The sequence below is a fragment of the Ovis aries genome, chromosome 17 (assembly GCF_016772045.2).
Source record: "Ovis aries strain OAR_USU_Benz2616 breed Rambouillet chromosome 17, ARS-UI_Ramb_v3.0, whole genome shotgun sequence".
In the NCBI taxonomy this organism is placed as follows: domain Eukaryota; kingdom Metazoa; phylum Chordata; class Mammalia; order Artiodactyla; family Bovidae; genus Ovis; species Ovis aries.
The window spans coordinates 51,130,676-51,146,243 of NC_056070.1; positions in this window are offsets into that span (position 1 = coordinate 51,130,676).

A 15,568-nucleotide genomic window follows, 5' to 3' on the forward strand; every position below is an offset into this window, starting at 1 on the left:
AATCACAGTTTCAGGAGTCAGAATGTCTCTACTTTATGATTTTCTGGCCAAGTGATCCATGGCTTGGGGGTTTGTGAGCTCATCTTGCCCTGGAGAAAAAACCCGAGTTTGTACATTAATGATGAGATCTATAAGATAAGAGCAGTTTTTAGTACATTAATGATATTAACAACTGCAAATTTAGCATCTGACTTTGGGTGATTAGTGTTCAATTAGAGCATAAGACTGAGGTCAGAGGGGATAAGAAAGGGAATAAAGTTTGGGATAGTGATATTAATCATAAACTCAGTAAGGGAACTCTGTTTTAGGGGGACTCTGTTTCAGGACTGAGTTGTTCCAGCACACCTAGCTGCAAGGGAGGCTGGAGAGGGTTGTCTTTACTCCTGCCTGCTGTGCACCCAGCTAAAATTCAGAGTTTCTATTATTAAGGAAGAAGGGGCCACTGGATTTGGGAGGACAACTAGAACACTCTCTACTGCAGTGCTGCCAGGGTGGGGCGCCCTCCTTTAAAGAAGGGTCCTGACTCGTTGCCCTCTAATCGCCTTCTTTTCTCCTGGAGTTCAGGGGAGGATTTGGGGGCCATGGCCATGAAGGTTCATCATAGCAACTCCACACAGCTCTTGGTGAGGATTAGGGCAGTATTTGGAAGGATTCATAGTGTGAAATCCCTATGGTTTTTCCAGTAGTCCTGTATGAATGTGAGGGTTGGACCATAAAGAAGGCTCAGTGCCAAAGAATCAATGCTTTTGAATTGTGGTGCTGGAGAAGACTCTTGAGAGTCCCTTGGACTCAAGGAGATCAAGCCAGTCCATCCTAAAGGAAATCAGTCCTGAATATTCATTGGAAGGACTGATGCTGAAACTGAAGCTCCAATACTTTGGCCACCTGGTGGGAGGAGCCGACACCCTGGAAAAGACCCTGATGCTGGGAAACATTGAGGGCAGGAGGAGAAGGGGGCAACAGAGGATGAGATGGTTGGATGACATCACTGGCTCAACGGACATGAGTTTGAGCAAATTCCGGGTAACAGTGGAGGACAGGAGAGCCTAGACTGCCACAGATCATGGGGTTGCAAAAAGTCAGACATGACTTAGCGACTGAATAATAACAAAATTGTGTAAAAAGTATGTGGTACTTGGAGGAAACCCTGGAGTAGGGACAAAAGGTCACAGGCTTGGAGCCCATCTGCCGGATTCCAACTGCACATCCTTGGAGGCATTGCCTCACTGTAAAGTGGGAATTAAAGGTTGTACCGGCCCCAGAAGGTTGTCAATCCATTTTATAGGATGTAACACATAGAACATTAGTGACCGAAAATTAACAGCCTTCCTTCCTTCCAACAAAGTGTACATACCTGTGTATTTACATGTATGTAAAAGGAACTAACCTGATGGGGCAGCTTGATGAATTTCCTCTGTGTTTATTATATACCCAAGTAACTGCCATCCAGCTCAAGATAAAGACCATTTCCAGCCCCCAGAAGGCTCCTTCATGTCCTTGCTGTATCAGTGGCACCCACCCTGATGAGTGAAACATTATTCTGACTTTCTCCCCATAGATGAGTTTCATTGCAGAATTTAATACTAAAGGCATCATCCATGGACTTCCCTGGTGGTCCAGTGGTTAAGAATCCACCTGCCAATGCAGAGGACAGGGGTTTGATCCCCGGTCTGGAAAGATCCCATGTGCCGCAGAAGCAACTAAGCCCGAGTACTACAACTACAGAGCCTGCGAACCCTAGGGCCCATGCTCCCTAACAAGCGAAGCTGCCACAGTGAGAAGCCCAGGCACCGCAACTAGAAAATAGCTCCAGTTGCTGAAACTAGAAAAAGCCTACATGCAGCGATGAAGACCCAGTGCAGTCAAAAATAAATAAATAAATAAAAATGTTTTAAGATGGCCTCATCCAGAAGATGCTTTTTTTGTGTTTAGCCTCTTCCACTCAACATAATGTCTGTGAGGCCATCCACCTTATGTGTATGCATGGCCCCATTTCACAGAGGAAGAAACAAAGGCTTGGACAGGCTAAGGGGAGGTGGGCTCAGAGGGAAGCCCCTGGTCTTCGAGGAGGTCCCATTCTCTGTGTGAGCCCTGCCCCTGAGGGTCCATGCTGATGGCCAGCCCAAGCGTTCCTTCCATGCACAGTCGCTCGGGGATTATCACATCAGTAAAGGCTCTGACTTGCTAAATCTCATCTGACCCAGTCAGCAACATCTCATCCGTCAGTCTGGCCACACTTCTTCCAGCTGGGCTGGTAATGCGATCATGCGCTCATGCAGTGGCGGCTCGGGTCCCACGGCTCGTTCATCATCGCTTCACACACGCTTGCTGTGGACTCCGGTCATCCTGTGTCTCAGCACCGTGGGCACACTGTTGCACGCACAGGTGACCCTGTAGAGGCTCCTGACCGCATCTGTACACACAGATGCCTGTCTGCTTGCGCACATGCCTCTCTCTCTGGCAGAAATTCTTTAAGATGGAGCCTGACTCAGGGACTTCCCTGGTGGTCCAGTGGCTAAGACTCTGCACTTCCAGTGCGGGGGCCCTGGGTTCAACCCCTGGTCAGGGAACTAGATCCCTCACGCTGCAACTAAGAGTTCATATGCTGCAACTAAAGATCCTGCATGCTGCAACCAAGATAAAAAATCCTGCATGCTGCAACTAAGATTCAGTGCAGCCAAAAACAAACGGAACCCTGACTCTACTACTCACAGACTTTGCACCTTCGCACTACTTACCCTCTCTTTGCCTCAGTTTCCCATCTGTAATAGGGATGAGGACAGAGCCCACTGCTTGGAATGTAGTCATTTCTGGGGTGCCAAATCAAAGTGCCATGGACTTAGTGGCTTAAAGCAACTGAAATCCAGTCACTTACAGTTGTAGAGGCTAGAAATCTGAAATCAAGGTGTCGGCAAGGCTGGGTTCCTCTGGCATCAGTGGGGGAGAATCTGTTCCATGCTCCTTCCCACCGTCTGGGGGTGGCCGGCCATCCTTGACATTCCTTGGCTTGTTGAGGCATTCTTTGAATCTCTGCCTCTGTCAACACATGACGGTCTTCCCTCTGTGTTTCTGTGATCAGCATTCTCTCTTCTTATGAGGACACCGGTCATTGGGTCAGGGCCCATCCCAATTGGTATGACGTCATCTGAACTTGATTACATCTGCAAACTCCCTATTTCCAAATGAGGTCACATTCACGGGTTCCAGGTGGATGTGAATTTAGAGGAGATGCTGTTCATCCTGGGACATGTTTTACTGTGATTTAATCTCACAACATGCTGAGAACAGCCCTGGGCACCTGCGTAGGTCATGTTCCACAGTAGCATTTGTTACCGTCACTGGTACACTAAAGAAATATAAATCCCACGCTGCTTAAGTGGCTGTTGGGCAGGAGTTCCCTGGCGATCCAGTGGTTAGTAGTTGGTGCTTACACTGCCGGGGCCCCGGGTTCAATCCTCGACTGGGGATCAAGCCTCGAGTCACAGTCAAAAACAAGCAGTCTTTGGGGAGAGGGTTCTATTCCGTGCAGACAAATAGAACCCTGAGAGGGATGGGAATCTCATGGTGCCTGAGGTTGCCTAGGTCCTGCCCCTTCCCAAGGATCCTCCTCGGTGTTGGGGCTTCTCCCCCGCCCCTCAGCGTTCAGCTGCATCATTCAGCTGGGGAGGATGCAGGCAAGAAATGAAACAGAGGACGCTTGCTCCACTTCTGGGTTTCCAACAAGGAGGGCTTAATGAGGCAATTAGGCAGAACTATTCTCTCTTTATCTCCCTCTCCATCTTCCCCAGCAATGTCAGTGTGTGGAGCTGGAGGGCCCTTGAAGATGAGAAGAGCCTGTCCTTCCTCCTTGGTTGCAAGAACAGGCTAGCGGGACTCAGAAAGGGGCATTGGCTGGGCCAAGGTCACACAGCCAGTCAGTGGGATCACCAGACTGGCAAGCCCTCCCCCACCGGGGTGTGGGGAGGACTGTGGCCAGCTGGGACACTCGGTCACTGTGAAGGGGCACTGCCCATGGACTCTGTGTACCAGGTCAGCTGAGTTTTCAAGGGAAGCTAAAGCTAAATTCTCCTTTGTAAAAGGTGTGTGTGTGTGTGCGTGCGTGCTAAGTCGTTTCAGTCGTGTCTGACTCTTTGCGACCCTGTGGACTGTAGCCTACCAGGCTCCTCTGTCCATGAGATTCTCCAGGCGAGAACACTAGAGTGGGTTGCCATTCCCTTCTCCATTGAAAAGTGTGCCATCTAGCAATTCAAAGTTCTCAAAAACCCAGTGTAGGCCACGAAAAGTGGTCCTTGCTGAGAACAGTGTCTGCACTCAGCTACTGAATGCCCATAGTGGGCACAGCCCAGGGGGTGGGCAGGGATAAGTGTTTGGTCCTGTGTGTGTGTGTAGGGGGGTACCTGGGCTTCTCCTGCCCCCTTGAGTAGTGAGATGGGAGCTTCCTGGACTGCCCGTGTTAGTGTTCCCTCCAAAATCCCCTTATACCCAAGCAGTCTGCAGCAGCCTGCCAGGCACAGTGCATATGCTGTGCACTGCACAAAGGTGCCCATTGGAGAGGTGACTGGGGTGCTCTCAGTCTGTGTCTGGCTTGCTTGCTCAGCTGCTTATCTTGTAAGAAGCATCTGATTTTTATAATTCATCCACCAGGGGCTCTCTTTCTAATGCTCACAGTGCTGGGTCAGTTTGGGTCTTTAAGAAGATGCCAAGAGAATTCTCTGACAGTCCAGTGGTTAGGACTCTGGGATTTCAGCTGAGGGTGTGGGTTCCATCCCTGCTTGGGGAACTAACATCCTCCCAGCCATGTGGCATGGCAAGCAAAAAAAAAAAACAGAAAACAAGGATGTCAAGGGTGAGATCTGATGTGCAAGATGGTGACTGGGAAAAACAGCTCCAAGACGAAAAGAGGAGATGGGAGAGGCATCAGGCTGAGATGTGGGTCTGGACTCTGTGTAAGAGTGAGGCGAGTAAGAAGGGTCAGGCAAGAGTGGTCTCAGGCCTCAGCACAGTTCTGGGGAAGTTTTTTGTGCAGGCTGATGGGAAACACTGGAGCCAGGGTCACCATCGGAGGTATCCACATCTTACCGGGATGGGCCTACCTTCATTTCCCTCCCATGGTGGGTCATTGGCTGGCACATCCATGGTTCGGGGCACAGGGTGGGTTCAGAGCACAGCAGTGGGCTGTCAATCAGTCAGTCATGTGCCCTGCAGTAGGAGACCCCAGGTGATGACGGTCAAAGCCGTGACGACAGTGCCACGGCTGCTAGTGGGTGCCCTGATCTGTGAAGGCATGGTTAAAAGTGGCCTGCATAGTAAGTCAGACAGAGAAAGGCATATCATGTGATATCACTTATACGGGGGATCTAAAAAAAGGGTGCCAATGAACTTATCTACAAAACAGAAATAGAGTTACAGATGTAAAAAACAAACTTATGGTTGCCAGGGGGTGGGTGAGGGAGGAGGGATAAATTGGGAGATTGAGATTGGCATATACACACTACTATATATAAGTTAGATAACTAATAAGGGCCTACTGTGTAGCACAGGGAACACTACTCGAGGCTTTGTAACGGCCTAGATGGGAAGAGAAGCTAAAAACGAGTGGCCGTATGTATATGTGTAACTGATTCACTTTGCTGTACACCTGAAACTGATGTGACATTGCAAATCCACCACACTCCAATAAAACAAACAAAAGGCAGCCTGCATGCACTCTGACATTTGGTTTGTTTGGGTGGTTGATTTGGTTGTGCCAGGTCTTAGTTGTGGCACGTGGGGTATTTAGTTGCAGCATGCAGGATGGAGGAACTAGTTCCCTGATCAGGGATCAAACCCTGGGCATTGTGAGCGTCTGGAGTTTTAGCCACTGGGAAGTCCCAGCCTGGGATGTCCTTGACGGCTTATATATTAAGGCAGCCATTCAAGCAAATTTTGCATTCCGGACCCTCGTAAGTCTGAAATTGTTGCAACCTAAAGTATTTTCTCTCTATCGTGTTTGAAGTCTCCTCTCGTTCGTAGTGGGTTTGACGTCTCATGCCCAAGGGGAGTGCATATTCTTACACAAATGTATTAGTTTCTTCTCACTGCTGTGACTAGTAACCAAAACTTAGTGACTTAATAAAGTCTATATTTATTCTCTTACCCTTCTGGTGGTCAGAAGTCCAAAATGAGTCTTACACTTCCCTGGTGGTCCAAAGGTTAAGAATCTGCCTGCCAATGCAGGGGGCCTGATCCCAGAAAATCTCACATGCTGCAGAGCAACTAAGCCTGAGCGCCACAACTTTTGAGCCTGGGCTTTCTAAAGCCTGGGAACTGCAACTACTGAGCCTGTGTACCACAACTACCGAAGCTGGCACACCCCAGAGCCTGTGGTCTACAAGAGAAGCCACTGCAATGAGAAGCCCGTGCACTGCAATGAGAGAGTAGTCCCCCCCCACCCCCCCACTTGCCACAGCTAGAGAGAGCAATGAGATCCAGTGCAGGCAAAAATAAATAAATAAAAATTTAAAAATGTCTCTATGAAATGAGCCTTACTGACTACTGTCATGGTGTCGGCAGGGCTGGTTCCTCCTGGAGGCTCTGGAGAGAATTTGTTCCTTGCCTCTTTCAGCTTCTGGAGGAGGCCTGCATTCTAGAAGGACCACTGCCCTTTTCTCCATCTTCAAAACTAGTAACTGCCCCTCTGTTCCTTCTCTTTGGGGAACTGCCCCTCATCTGCTCTTCGTCCACCTGCCCCACATGGATCTGACCATCCTCTTCTCCTCTCTAGCTCAAGGATGAGTGAGGGGCCCAAGTCTAGCCCATCAGGACGGTTCATGTCCTTGGCCAGGCCACTGAGAGCTTTATCTGGGACCTGGGGGGTGGGGTGAGCTCTCTGCAAGGTGGCTAAGCCAGTAGAACAAAAATCTGGAGCTGCTGATGGTTGTCTTGATGGAGAGTAGAGTCTCCAGAGAAGAAACCAGACTAAGAAACAGAAAGATCAGTTCCTATTGACCCTGAGCACCTGGATTCAGCTGTACCTGAAGCTTCACAAGCCCTGAAATTTTCAGATATTGAGATAATAAATCCCCTTTCTGGCTTAAGCTGGCTTGAATTGAGTTTGTGATTCTTGCTGCTGGGAGTCCCAGCTGGGACCCCCTTCTCCAGGTTTGAACATCCAGCCCAAAACTGCAGAAGCAACATGCCACTTTGTGTGCAGGCACCAAACTCATGTTGGCCTTGCTTCTTTTCCTTCCTTGCCCTTCTCTCCCCCTGCCAGCTACGCTACTGGGTGATACATCCTAATGTATATTTAACAGGGGCTCAAAATCGAATTAATTTAGATTGGTTAATAAACTGTAACATCCGTTTCTAAATCAAGCTACATTTTCCTCTTGAGCAACTAAATTCATGCCTGTTGGTTTAATTTGTTGCTATTGTAATCCTTTAACGCTGATGAAATTATGGAAAGGTTTCTAGTGAAATTATCCAGATTTGATTAGGGTGGAACATATTAATATTTTCCCTTCCCAGTGGTCGTTGAAGAGAGATGGGCTGAGAGTGTGCATGTTGCCCATGCTGTGCAGTGTGGTCACAGAAAGCAGACACGTTCTGTCCCTTTTCAGGTCATTTATTGAGCACTGGGTGTGCATTTATTGAGCACTGATTTTACGCCCAGCTCTGGCTGTTCACATTCTCAGTGTAGTATTTGTGGGAAGAAGAGGTTCTGGGCTTCTATGTGACAGTTGTAAGGGATTTAGGGGCGCTGAGAGTCCCTTCAACTTTGCCTCCAAAATGGCCCTGCCCCCAAGTGTGGTGAAGCCTTTGCTGTCTTCCCTAGTGGTTCAGATGGTAATGAATCTGCCTGCAATGTGGGAGACCTGGGTTCGATCCCTGGGTTGAGAAGATCCTCTGGAGGAGGGCATGGCAACCCACTCCAGTATTCTTGCCTGGAGAAGCCCGTGGACAGAGGAGCGTGGTGGGCTACAGTCCATGGGGTCACAAAGAGTCGGACGGGACTAACGTTTTTTCCACTGTAAGTAAACCCAGTCCTGGCCTGGAGCAGGTGCATGCATGTTAAGTCGCTTCAGTCATGTTCGGCCCGAAGCAGGTGCTCACATGCAAATCAGTATGACCTTGAGCCTGACCCTGAAGAAATTCCTGCTGACACATAGCACCTCTCCAAGACCCCATGTCGAGCTGGAACAGGTTGAGGCCAGAGCAAGAAAAAAAGTGAAGTTCAAAACTGGATCCAGACCCAGCAGAGAAGAATGAGACCCAGGTCGGTGGTCTCCATCTGCTTCCTCTGCTTGTGGTCCCCTAATCCCTGTTGAAGTTGTACCAACTCCCCACCCCACCACCCGCTAAATTCATTTGTTCTGGAATGTGCCAGGCCTCGCCCCAGATGCCCCAAACAGTGCATAATTGCAAAGGAATCTGAAGTGTGTCCAGGCTCCCTCCTGCAGGAACAAGAGGGCTGGGGCAGGGCTCCTGGGATCTAAGACCTGGGGGGATAAGATCAGGCCCAGAGAGGCCCAAAGGAGGCTCCCGCAGGTCAGATTTCCAGCCAATCCATGGGGAGAGGGTCTCTAGGGCAGCCTGACCCTCCACTCACTGGCATTCAGGTTGGTGATTCCTGAGCTTGGCACAGAATTCTCTAGAAGGCTTACCTCTTTTTTCCCACTAGGGTGAGAGATGTAACAAGCACCCCTTGTGTTAGCAAGGGAGCTGTATTGTGCTGGGCGCCTTTCAGTTTCCTGGATGGGCAGGTTAACGTCCGATGCTGACTTTTGCTGATGCTGTTCTCTCCATTGGGCCGGCCCTTCCCCTGCCTCCTGCCCACCCCCCATCACTCCACAAGCTCAGCCTTCAGGTCGCAGCTGAACCATGACTTCTTCAAGATGCTTCCCCTTTCTCCCCAGAATACATTCTCCCAGCCCTCAGTGCTTCCCCTTTAGACAATCATCAAAAATGGTAAATCCAGAATTGTGAAATTATTTCCTTGTAGCCAGCTTCCCCACCCTGCACTCCCCAGGCTGCAAAGTCAATGAAAGCAGAAATCCTGTGTTTCTAACCCATATATATCCCATGGGCGGTCCACAAATGGGTTTAGTTGCCCTTGTTTAGTTGATCAGTTTTAACAAATTAGCATCATTAAATACATACATATATATGCATGTACTTGGCTGTGCTGGGTCTTAGTTGCAACATGTGAGGTTTTTTGGTTTGTTTTTGTTTTGTTTTGTTTTTTTTTTTTAGTTGCAACATGCGAACTCTTATTTGCGGCATGTGAGATCTAGTTTCCTGACCAGGGATTGAACCCAGGCCCCCTTCCTTGGCAGCCTGGAATCTTAACCACTGGACCACCAGGGAAGTCCCACTGGTATTTTAAAGTTAAGCGATTTCACATTAAAACTCTAGATTTTGGGCCTTTGTTTTTTAAAAAAAAAATCAGAAGATTTGGTGACCTTGGGCTCTACATTCTGACACAATGACAACTGGCTGGAAATGGCTTTTAAACAAGGCAGGTGCTCATTTGTTCACTTCAGCCCGCTCCCCACCAATCCCTATTGCCCCACATCTGAGCTGTTTTACTCATATGCATTACCTGTCTGATCTCCATAGATTTTGGGTTTCAATGTCTTGCCTAGTCCTCTGTGCCCCTCACCCCTGACTCTACCTGGTGCATAGAAGACCTTTTTGTGTTAATTCATTCCTTGCAAAAGTCTAATGGGACACAGCTTCCCATTTTCAAGATGAAAAAACTGAATTTCCCAAGATCACACAGTCAATGAATGGCAGAGGCAGGATTTTGAACCACTGATTATCTGGTTCCCAGTCTTGGGTTTGCTCCACCCCATTCCATGCCTGCACCAACCAGGGTGGAGAAAGCTTCTTATCACTTAAAATGCCACCTATAGGAACTTCCCTGGTGGTCTAGTGGCTAAGACTCCACGCTGCCAGTATAGGGGGAGGGTTCCATCCCTGGTCAGGGAACTAGACCCTGCATGCCACAACAGACCATTTCCACGTGCCACAACTAAGACCCAGCACAGTCACATGAAAAAGAGAGAAAAAGCCACCTATAACCTCATCAAAACTCCTGCCCACTCTATATAGAGATGGGATTGAAAACGCAGGTGTCATCAGAGGCTGTGTGGCTACATAAAGGAGGGTCAGGAGTGACCTGGAGGGCAGAGGCCTCAGCTCAGAACAGCCAGGCAGGAATTTGCCCCGATGTGACTAAATTTCTGATGTTTTAAGAGAAGCCAAGCATTCGGGGTATGCTTGAAATACCCCACTCTGTCAGCAGGCTGGGTTCCCCACCACGTTGCTAGGTTGTGCCCCTGACTTTAGAGCTAGATTTTCATCACTGGCTGCAGAAGTCAGGCTGCACGGGGTGGGGGATCCTGGCTTCTGCTCACTGTTGTCAGGGTGGTGTGGTCGGCATTGTCTCAGCTGGGCTGAGGATTCTTCATGGGGACCCTGAGGTCACCACGGTGGCTGCAACCTCCAGACCCAGAGTCGCCGACACCCCTCCTCCTGCACACACTATCCCCGGGTCCTTCTCTCCTGGGAATGGTAGTTTACCATCCATTTCGTGACAATAGAGAAAAAAAGAAGTATTGACCTAAGTACCAGGTACTCCCCAAAGCCCTGTGTAACTTCTAAAACTAAATCAGAAACGACGCCCAGAGTCTGAAATGGAGAAGTTCTCCCGCATTCTAGAACATCAGCTCCATGAAGGCAGGGATACTGTCTGTCTTGTTCCCCTGCTGTCTCCCTGGTGGCTAGAACAGAATCTGGCACATAGTAGGCGCTCGGCAAATGTTTGTTGAATGACTAGATGACAGCGTATCAGCAGCCATTTGCGAATGAAAGTTCTGCAACGGGAGCTCCTAGGATTAGCCTTCCTTTGCGGGCGAGGCATCTAAGATGCGGAGAGGAGAAGAAATTGGCCAGCATTCGCCCAGCTGTTCAGGGTGGAGCCGGCATCAGGGTTTGGGCCTCTTCTAACAGCAGCCAAGGAATAAAACCCTCTCTCTCTGCACTCCATCATTGCAACTTGAGCTTTTATACACAGTGGATTTTCAGAGTCTGTGGTTGACATCCAAGGAATAAATAGATGGGTGGAGAATAAATACCTCTTGTAACAATGTCAGCAAAGCTCTTCAAAGCCACGCTGGGGGGCTTACTTCTCGGAAAGGGGCCTCGCCTCTTCTTTCAAAAAGAGCTTCGTTCTGGAATCCAGGCAGCCTGAAGGACTTGCTCCTGGAAGGGTATTTCAACATTCATCAAACGTAATTATTTCCCCAAGTAAAATATTTAAACAGGGCTTTAAGGAATCCAACAAAAGAAAATGAGTTTTAGGGGAAATATACACACATGCGCGAGCGCATACACACACACACACACACACACACACACACACGCCCAGGCACACAAACCAAATTCTTTCCTCAAAACATAAGCTGGAAGGATTTTATCTGCTCTCAGAGGGAAAACTCACAAGGTTTAATTTAAAACTTGGGCGGGCTCATGGCTTTTCAATGGGGTGATTGTTCCATAGTCAGGGAATGAGATAATAAGAAAACGTTTTCGGGCCCAGTGTTTGGTTTGGCTTCAGAAATTCAAACTGGCGTTCTTCTGAACGCTCTCTGGGCCCTGTGCATGGCTCGGCTGGTATCTCTGCAGGTCAGAGACCAGATTTGCAATAACATTTATGCAATCAGAGACTTCGAAGGGAATGCAAGCCAAGTGATTGCCTTGTGCACGTGTGCAGAGTTGGGACAAGGACGTAGTTACCTACTCTGGGGGGTTGTCATCCAGCCCCCAGGCGCCCAGAACCTCCGAATATTGCTGTGAAACCTGGGCTAAGCAAGATTTAAGAAGCATCTGCCCTTATCTGGGGGCCACTGGGCCATGAGAGCATGTTTTGACTTGTCAGGGTTCATTCTCCTCCTGCTGTCTTTGTCAAACCACAGGCTGGAAACTCCAAAACTATAGTCTCTGAAATTCAGCCCGAATCATCCCAGCTTCCCTGGGGTTCTTTCAGTGTGGATTTTATCGAGTGGAAATGGGCAAAGCCATAGCATGAATGCTGCTGGCCATTTCCCCCCGTTGCTTTGCTTCTTCCCTTCTGCTTTGGGCTGTCTTGGGAAAATGCTCATTTTCTGTGAGAATGGGGTTTCTGAGAGTCGAGGGTGCAGGGAACCGGGATAGGACCTTTTGGTGGCTGTTGTTCTGGACGTAGCTGGCACTTTGGGGAGAGCCTCTGAGTCATGGGTGGCTGGGTAAGAAGGCAGTTTTGGGGTTGATCCCCACTACCCCAGGGGATCCCCTGACATCATCTCCTATTCTGGGATGTCAACATTCCTCTGGAGGACTTGGCTAATCTACGTCCTGGTGTCCTGCTTCTGCCATGATAGAAACAGACATAGGTGTGGAGGGACTTCCCTGGTGGTCCAGTGGTTAAGATTCCACCTTCCAATGCAGGGGGTAAAAGTTCGATCCCTGGACGGGGAGCTAAGATGCCAAGTGCTGCAGGGTGTGGCCAAAAATTTAAAATAAACACAGCACTGTAAATCAATTATATTCAATTAAAAACAGACCAAAGGATAAATTCCAGTGGGGTTCGGAGCAGAGAGCACGCCTCTAAGAAGCTACTTGTTTTTCCATTCTGCAGTTGGCTGTTGAGTCTAGAGACCTGGGTACCCTTCCAGGGCTTTCTCTAATCACGAATTCTACCCCCAAGCCGACCCTTCAACTCACCCTAGGACTGGCCCTCATGTAGCCTCCAGCCTTGACCCACTAAAGCACATCCTTGACCCTGACCTTACCCTCCTGGGAGGCCTGGACAGCTGGAGGCTAAGTCTGACTCTTAGATTCTTAGCCTTCTCCAATCAATAGAAATTGACTAGAGGCCAGACAAGAAATTCAGGCAAGGCTTTACTGGGGCTCCCCACTGCACAGCGGGGAGCCAGAACAAGAAACAGATTCCCTTGCTTGCTCAACCCCCAAGATAGGAGAGGAAGCTGGTTCCTTATAAAGGAGAGAGAATAGGGGTGTGTCCAGGGGTCAAGTCAGAGGCGGGTTTAGATGGTTTGCTCAACCTTCTAGTGGGGTTGAGTGCAGGAAGCAGGCACAATACCCTGTTTTTCCTCCCTTCTCTTCAGAAATGGCAGTTTAGTTTTTTGGTCTTTTTGTATCTTTTGTCCAGAATTTGTCCCAACTGCCAGGGATTCGTGCAATTATTTTTAGTCCCTTATAGTTACTTTGTATTTTATTGCTGGAGGAGAGGTGTGTCCAGGGGCAAGCATTACAGAAAAGGGTCCCAGGTCCCAGCCCATCTCAGGATGGCTGCTAGAGAGTTTCCTTAGCCCCTTGCGTCCCCTGACCCACCTGCCCTCCTGTGCGAATCCTGTATCAGCCAGCAGAAATCACAGAGACTTCCACCTGCCAAACTGTCCCTGTACTAGTTTCCTCAGTCTGGCATGACTCATTACACCACAAAGTAGGTGGTTTAACACAACAGAAATGTAGAAGACTCTTGATGGTCCCTTGGATAGCAAGGACATCAAACCAGTCAAGCCTAAAGGAAATCAACCCTGAATATTCATTGGAAAGACTGATGCTAAAGATGAAGCTCCAATACTTTGGCTACCTGATGCAAAGAACCAACTCACTGGAAAAGACCCTGATGCTGGGAAAGATGCTGATGCAGGAGGAGAAGGGGCCAAGAGAGGATGGGATGGTTGGATGGCATCACTGACTCAATGGACATGAGTCTGAGCACACTCTGGAAAAGTGAAGGACAGGGAAGCCTGGCATTCTGCAGTCCATGGGATCGCAACGAGTTGGACACAACTGAGTGACTGAACAAAAACAACAGTTCTGGAGGCCAGGAGTCCAAAGTCAAGGTGATAATAGGTTTGCACTCCCTCTGGAGGCTCTAGGGGAGGGTCCTTCCTTGCCTTTTTTCTAGTTTGTGGCAGCTGCTGACAACCCTTGGCATTCCCTGGCTTGCAGCTGCCTTGCTGGCTGAGTTTTCTCTGGATCCTTGTGTCTTCACACCAGTTGTTGGATTCTGGGTCCACCTTAATCCAACATGACTTCACCTTAACTTGACTCCATTGGCAAAGACCTTATTTCCAAATAAGATCACACTCATAAGTTCTGGGTGAACGTGACTTTGGGGAGGACACTGTTAACCCAGTAGAGTCCCCAAGGGCCTGCACTGGATTGAACTTTCTGTGTCTCCCTACTTAATCCCCACAGCAACCCATGAGGCAAGTACCATTAAAATTCCCATTGTGTGGATGAGAAAAATGAGGCTCAAAGCATGACATAGCAAATGCCCAAGGTCACATGGCTGGTGGGGGAAGGAGTATAAGAAAACTGAGGTCAACTGGAAGGCAGAATGCTGAAGCTGATCAGCTTTTCTTGTTTTGGCTGCTGGCTGGTCCAGCTCATCCCTGTCCTCACTCCATCAACTGTCCCTAAGACCACGGCCCCAGCCACCGGGACAGCTGGAGTCCCTGAACCACCAGCCCTGGAGCACGGCTTCTGTGTATTTGCTGAAAGGCCTGATATAGCAATAGCTCAATTTTATTGATCATGTCAAAAGCAGTAATTCAAGAAAGCTATTTAAATTCACGGGAGGAAGCCAGAGCAATTATCCGCGTCTGCATCAGATTCTTCATCATTTTTGTTATTGGCTACTGAGCGTGGAGACACATTCTGTGTAAGGTTGATGTGACGGCAGAGGGGCCGCTGAGGGCTGGGGGAAAAAAAATCATAATCAACAATTTGCCGGATATAAATCTATATGCATAAAAGTTTACAGGGTGTTGCCATGGGAGGTGTGTGGGTACCCAGTGGTTTAAATCCATTTTGCCCCTTATCCCAACCAAATTCCACCCCACCCCCAGCTCAGTATATTCCCACGGCCCCTATTTCAGCACATAATAACATTGTGATTTGTGATGGAGCAGGTGATTTTTTTTGCAGGCTTTCCCCTGTAGTTAAACTTTAATGAAAGCCTAAATCACACCGGAATTCTTGCGGGTGACAAGTGAATGAGATCAGGGGCAGGCACAGTGAGTCTGGCTGGGTGGGCTGTGGCAGCAGAGAGGCGGGGCGGGGCGGGGGCGGGGAAGGACTCCACCCACCCTCCACTACAGTGCTTTGACCCTAGCACATAGCAGCCTCTCCGGGCGGAAGTCATGGTTAATTTAGTCCTAAATCCCTGGCACTTGGTATATTACCTGGTTCACAGCAGGTGCTCAGTGAAGAACTGAATGAATGAATGCACTGGGTGAACTGCTTACTTTAAACTGTGGTTTGCCAAACTCAGTTGCTCCTGTATATCATGATGTCAAGATATTTTCACCATCTGTGCTGGACATCTTCAGTTTTCCTCTGCAGGTCTACTCTTCACCCCTTTTCCATTCTGCCTACATAGGCTGACCCATGTGGGCTCCATTCTCTTGAGCTCCCAGCCCTCTAGTATCCGGCTAGATCCAGCCAATGGGAGGCATCAGCTGGAAGCTAGAGCCTGGTGGAAGAGGAAGCCAGAGTGTTTATTCCCCAGCTC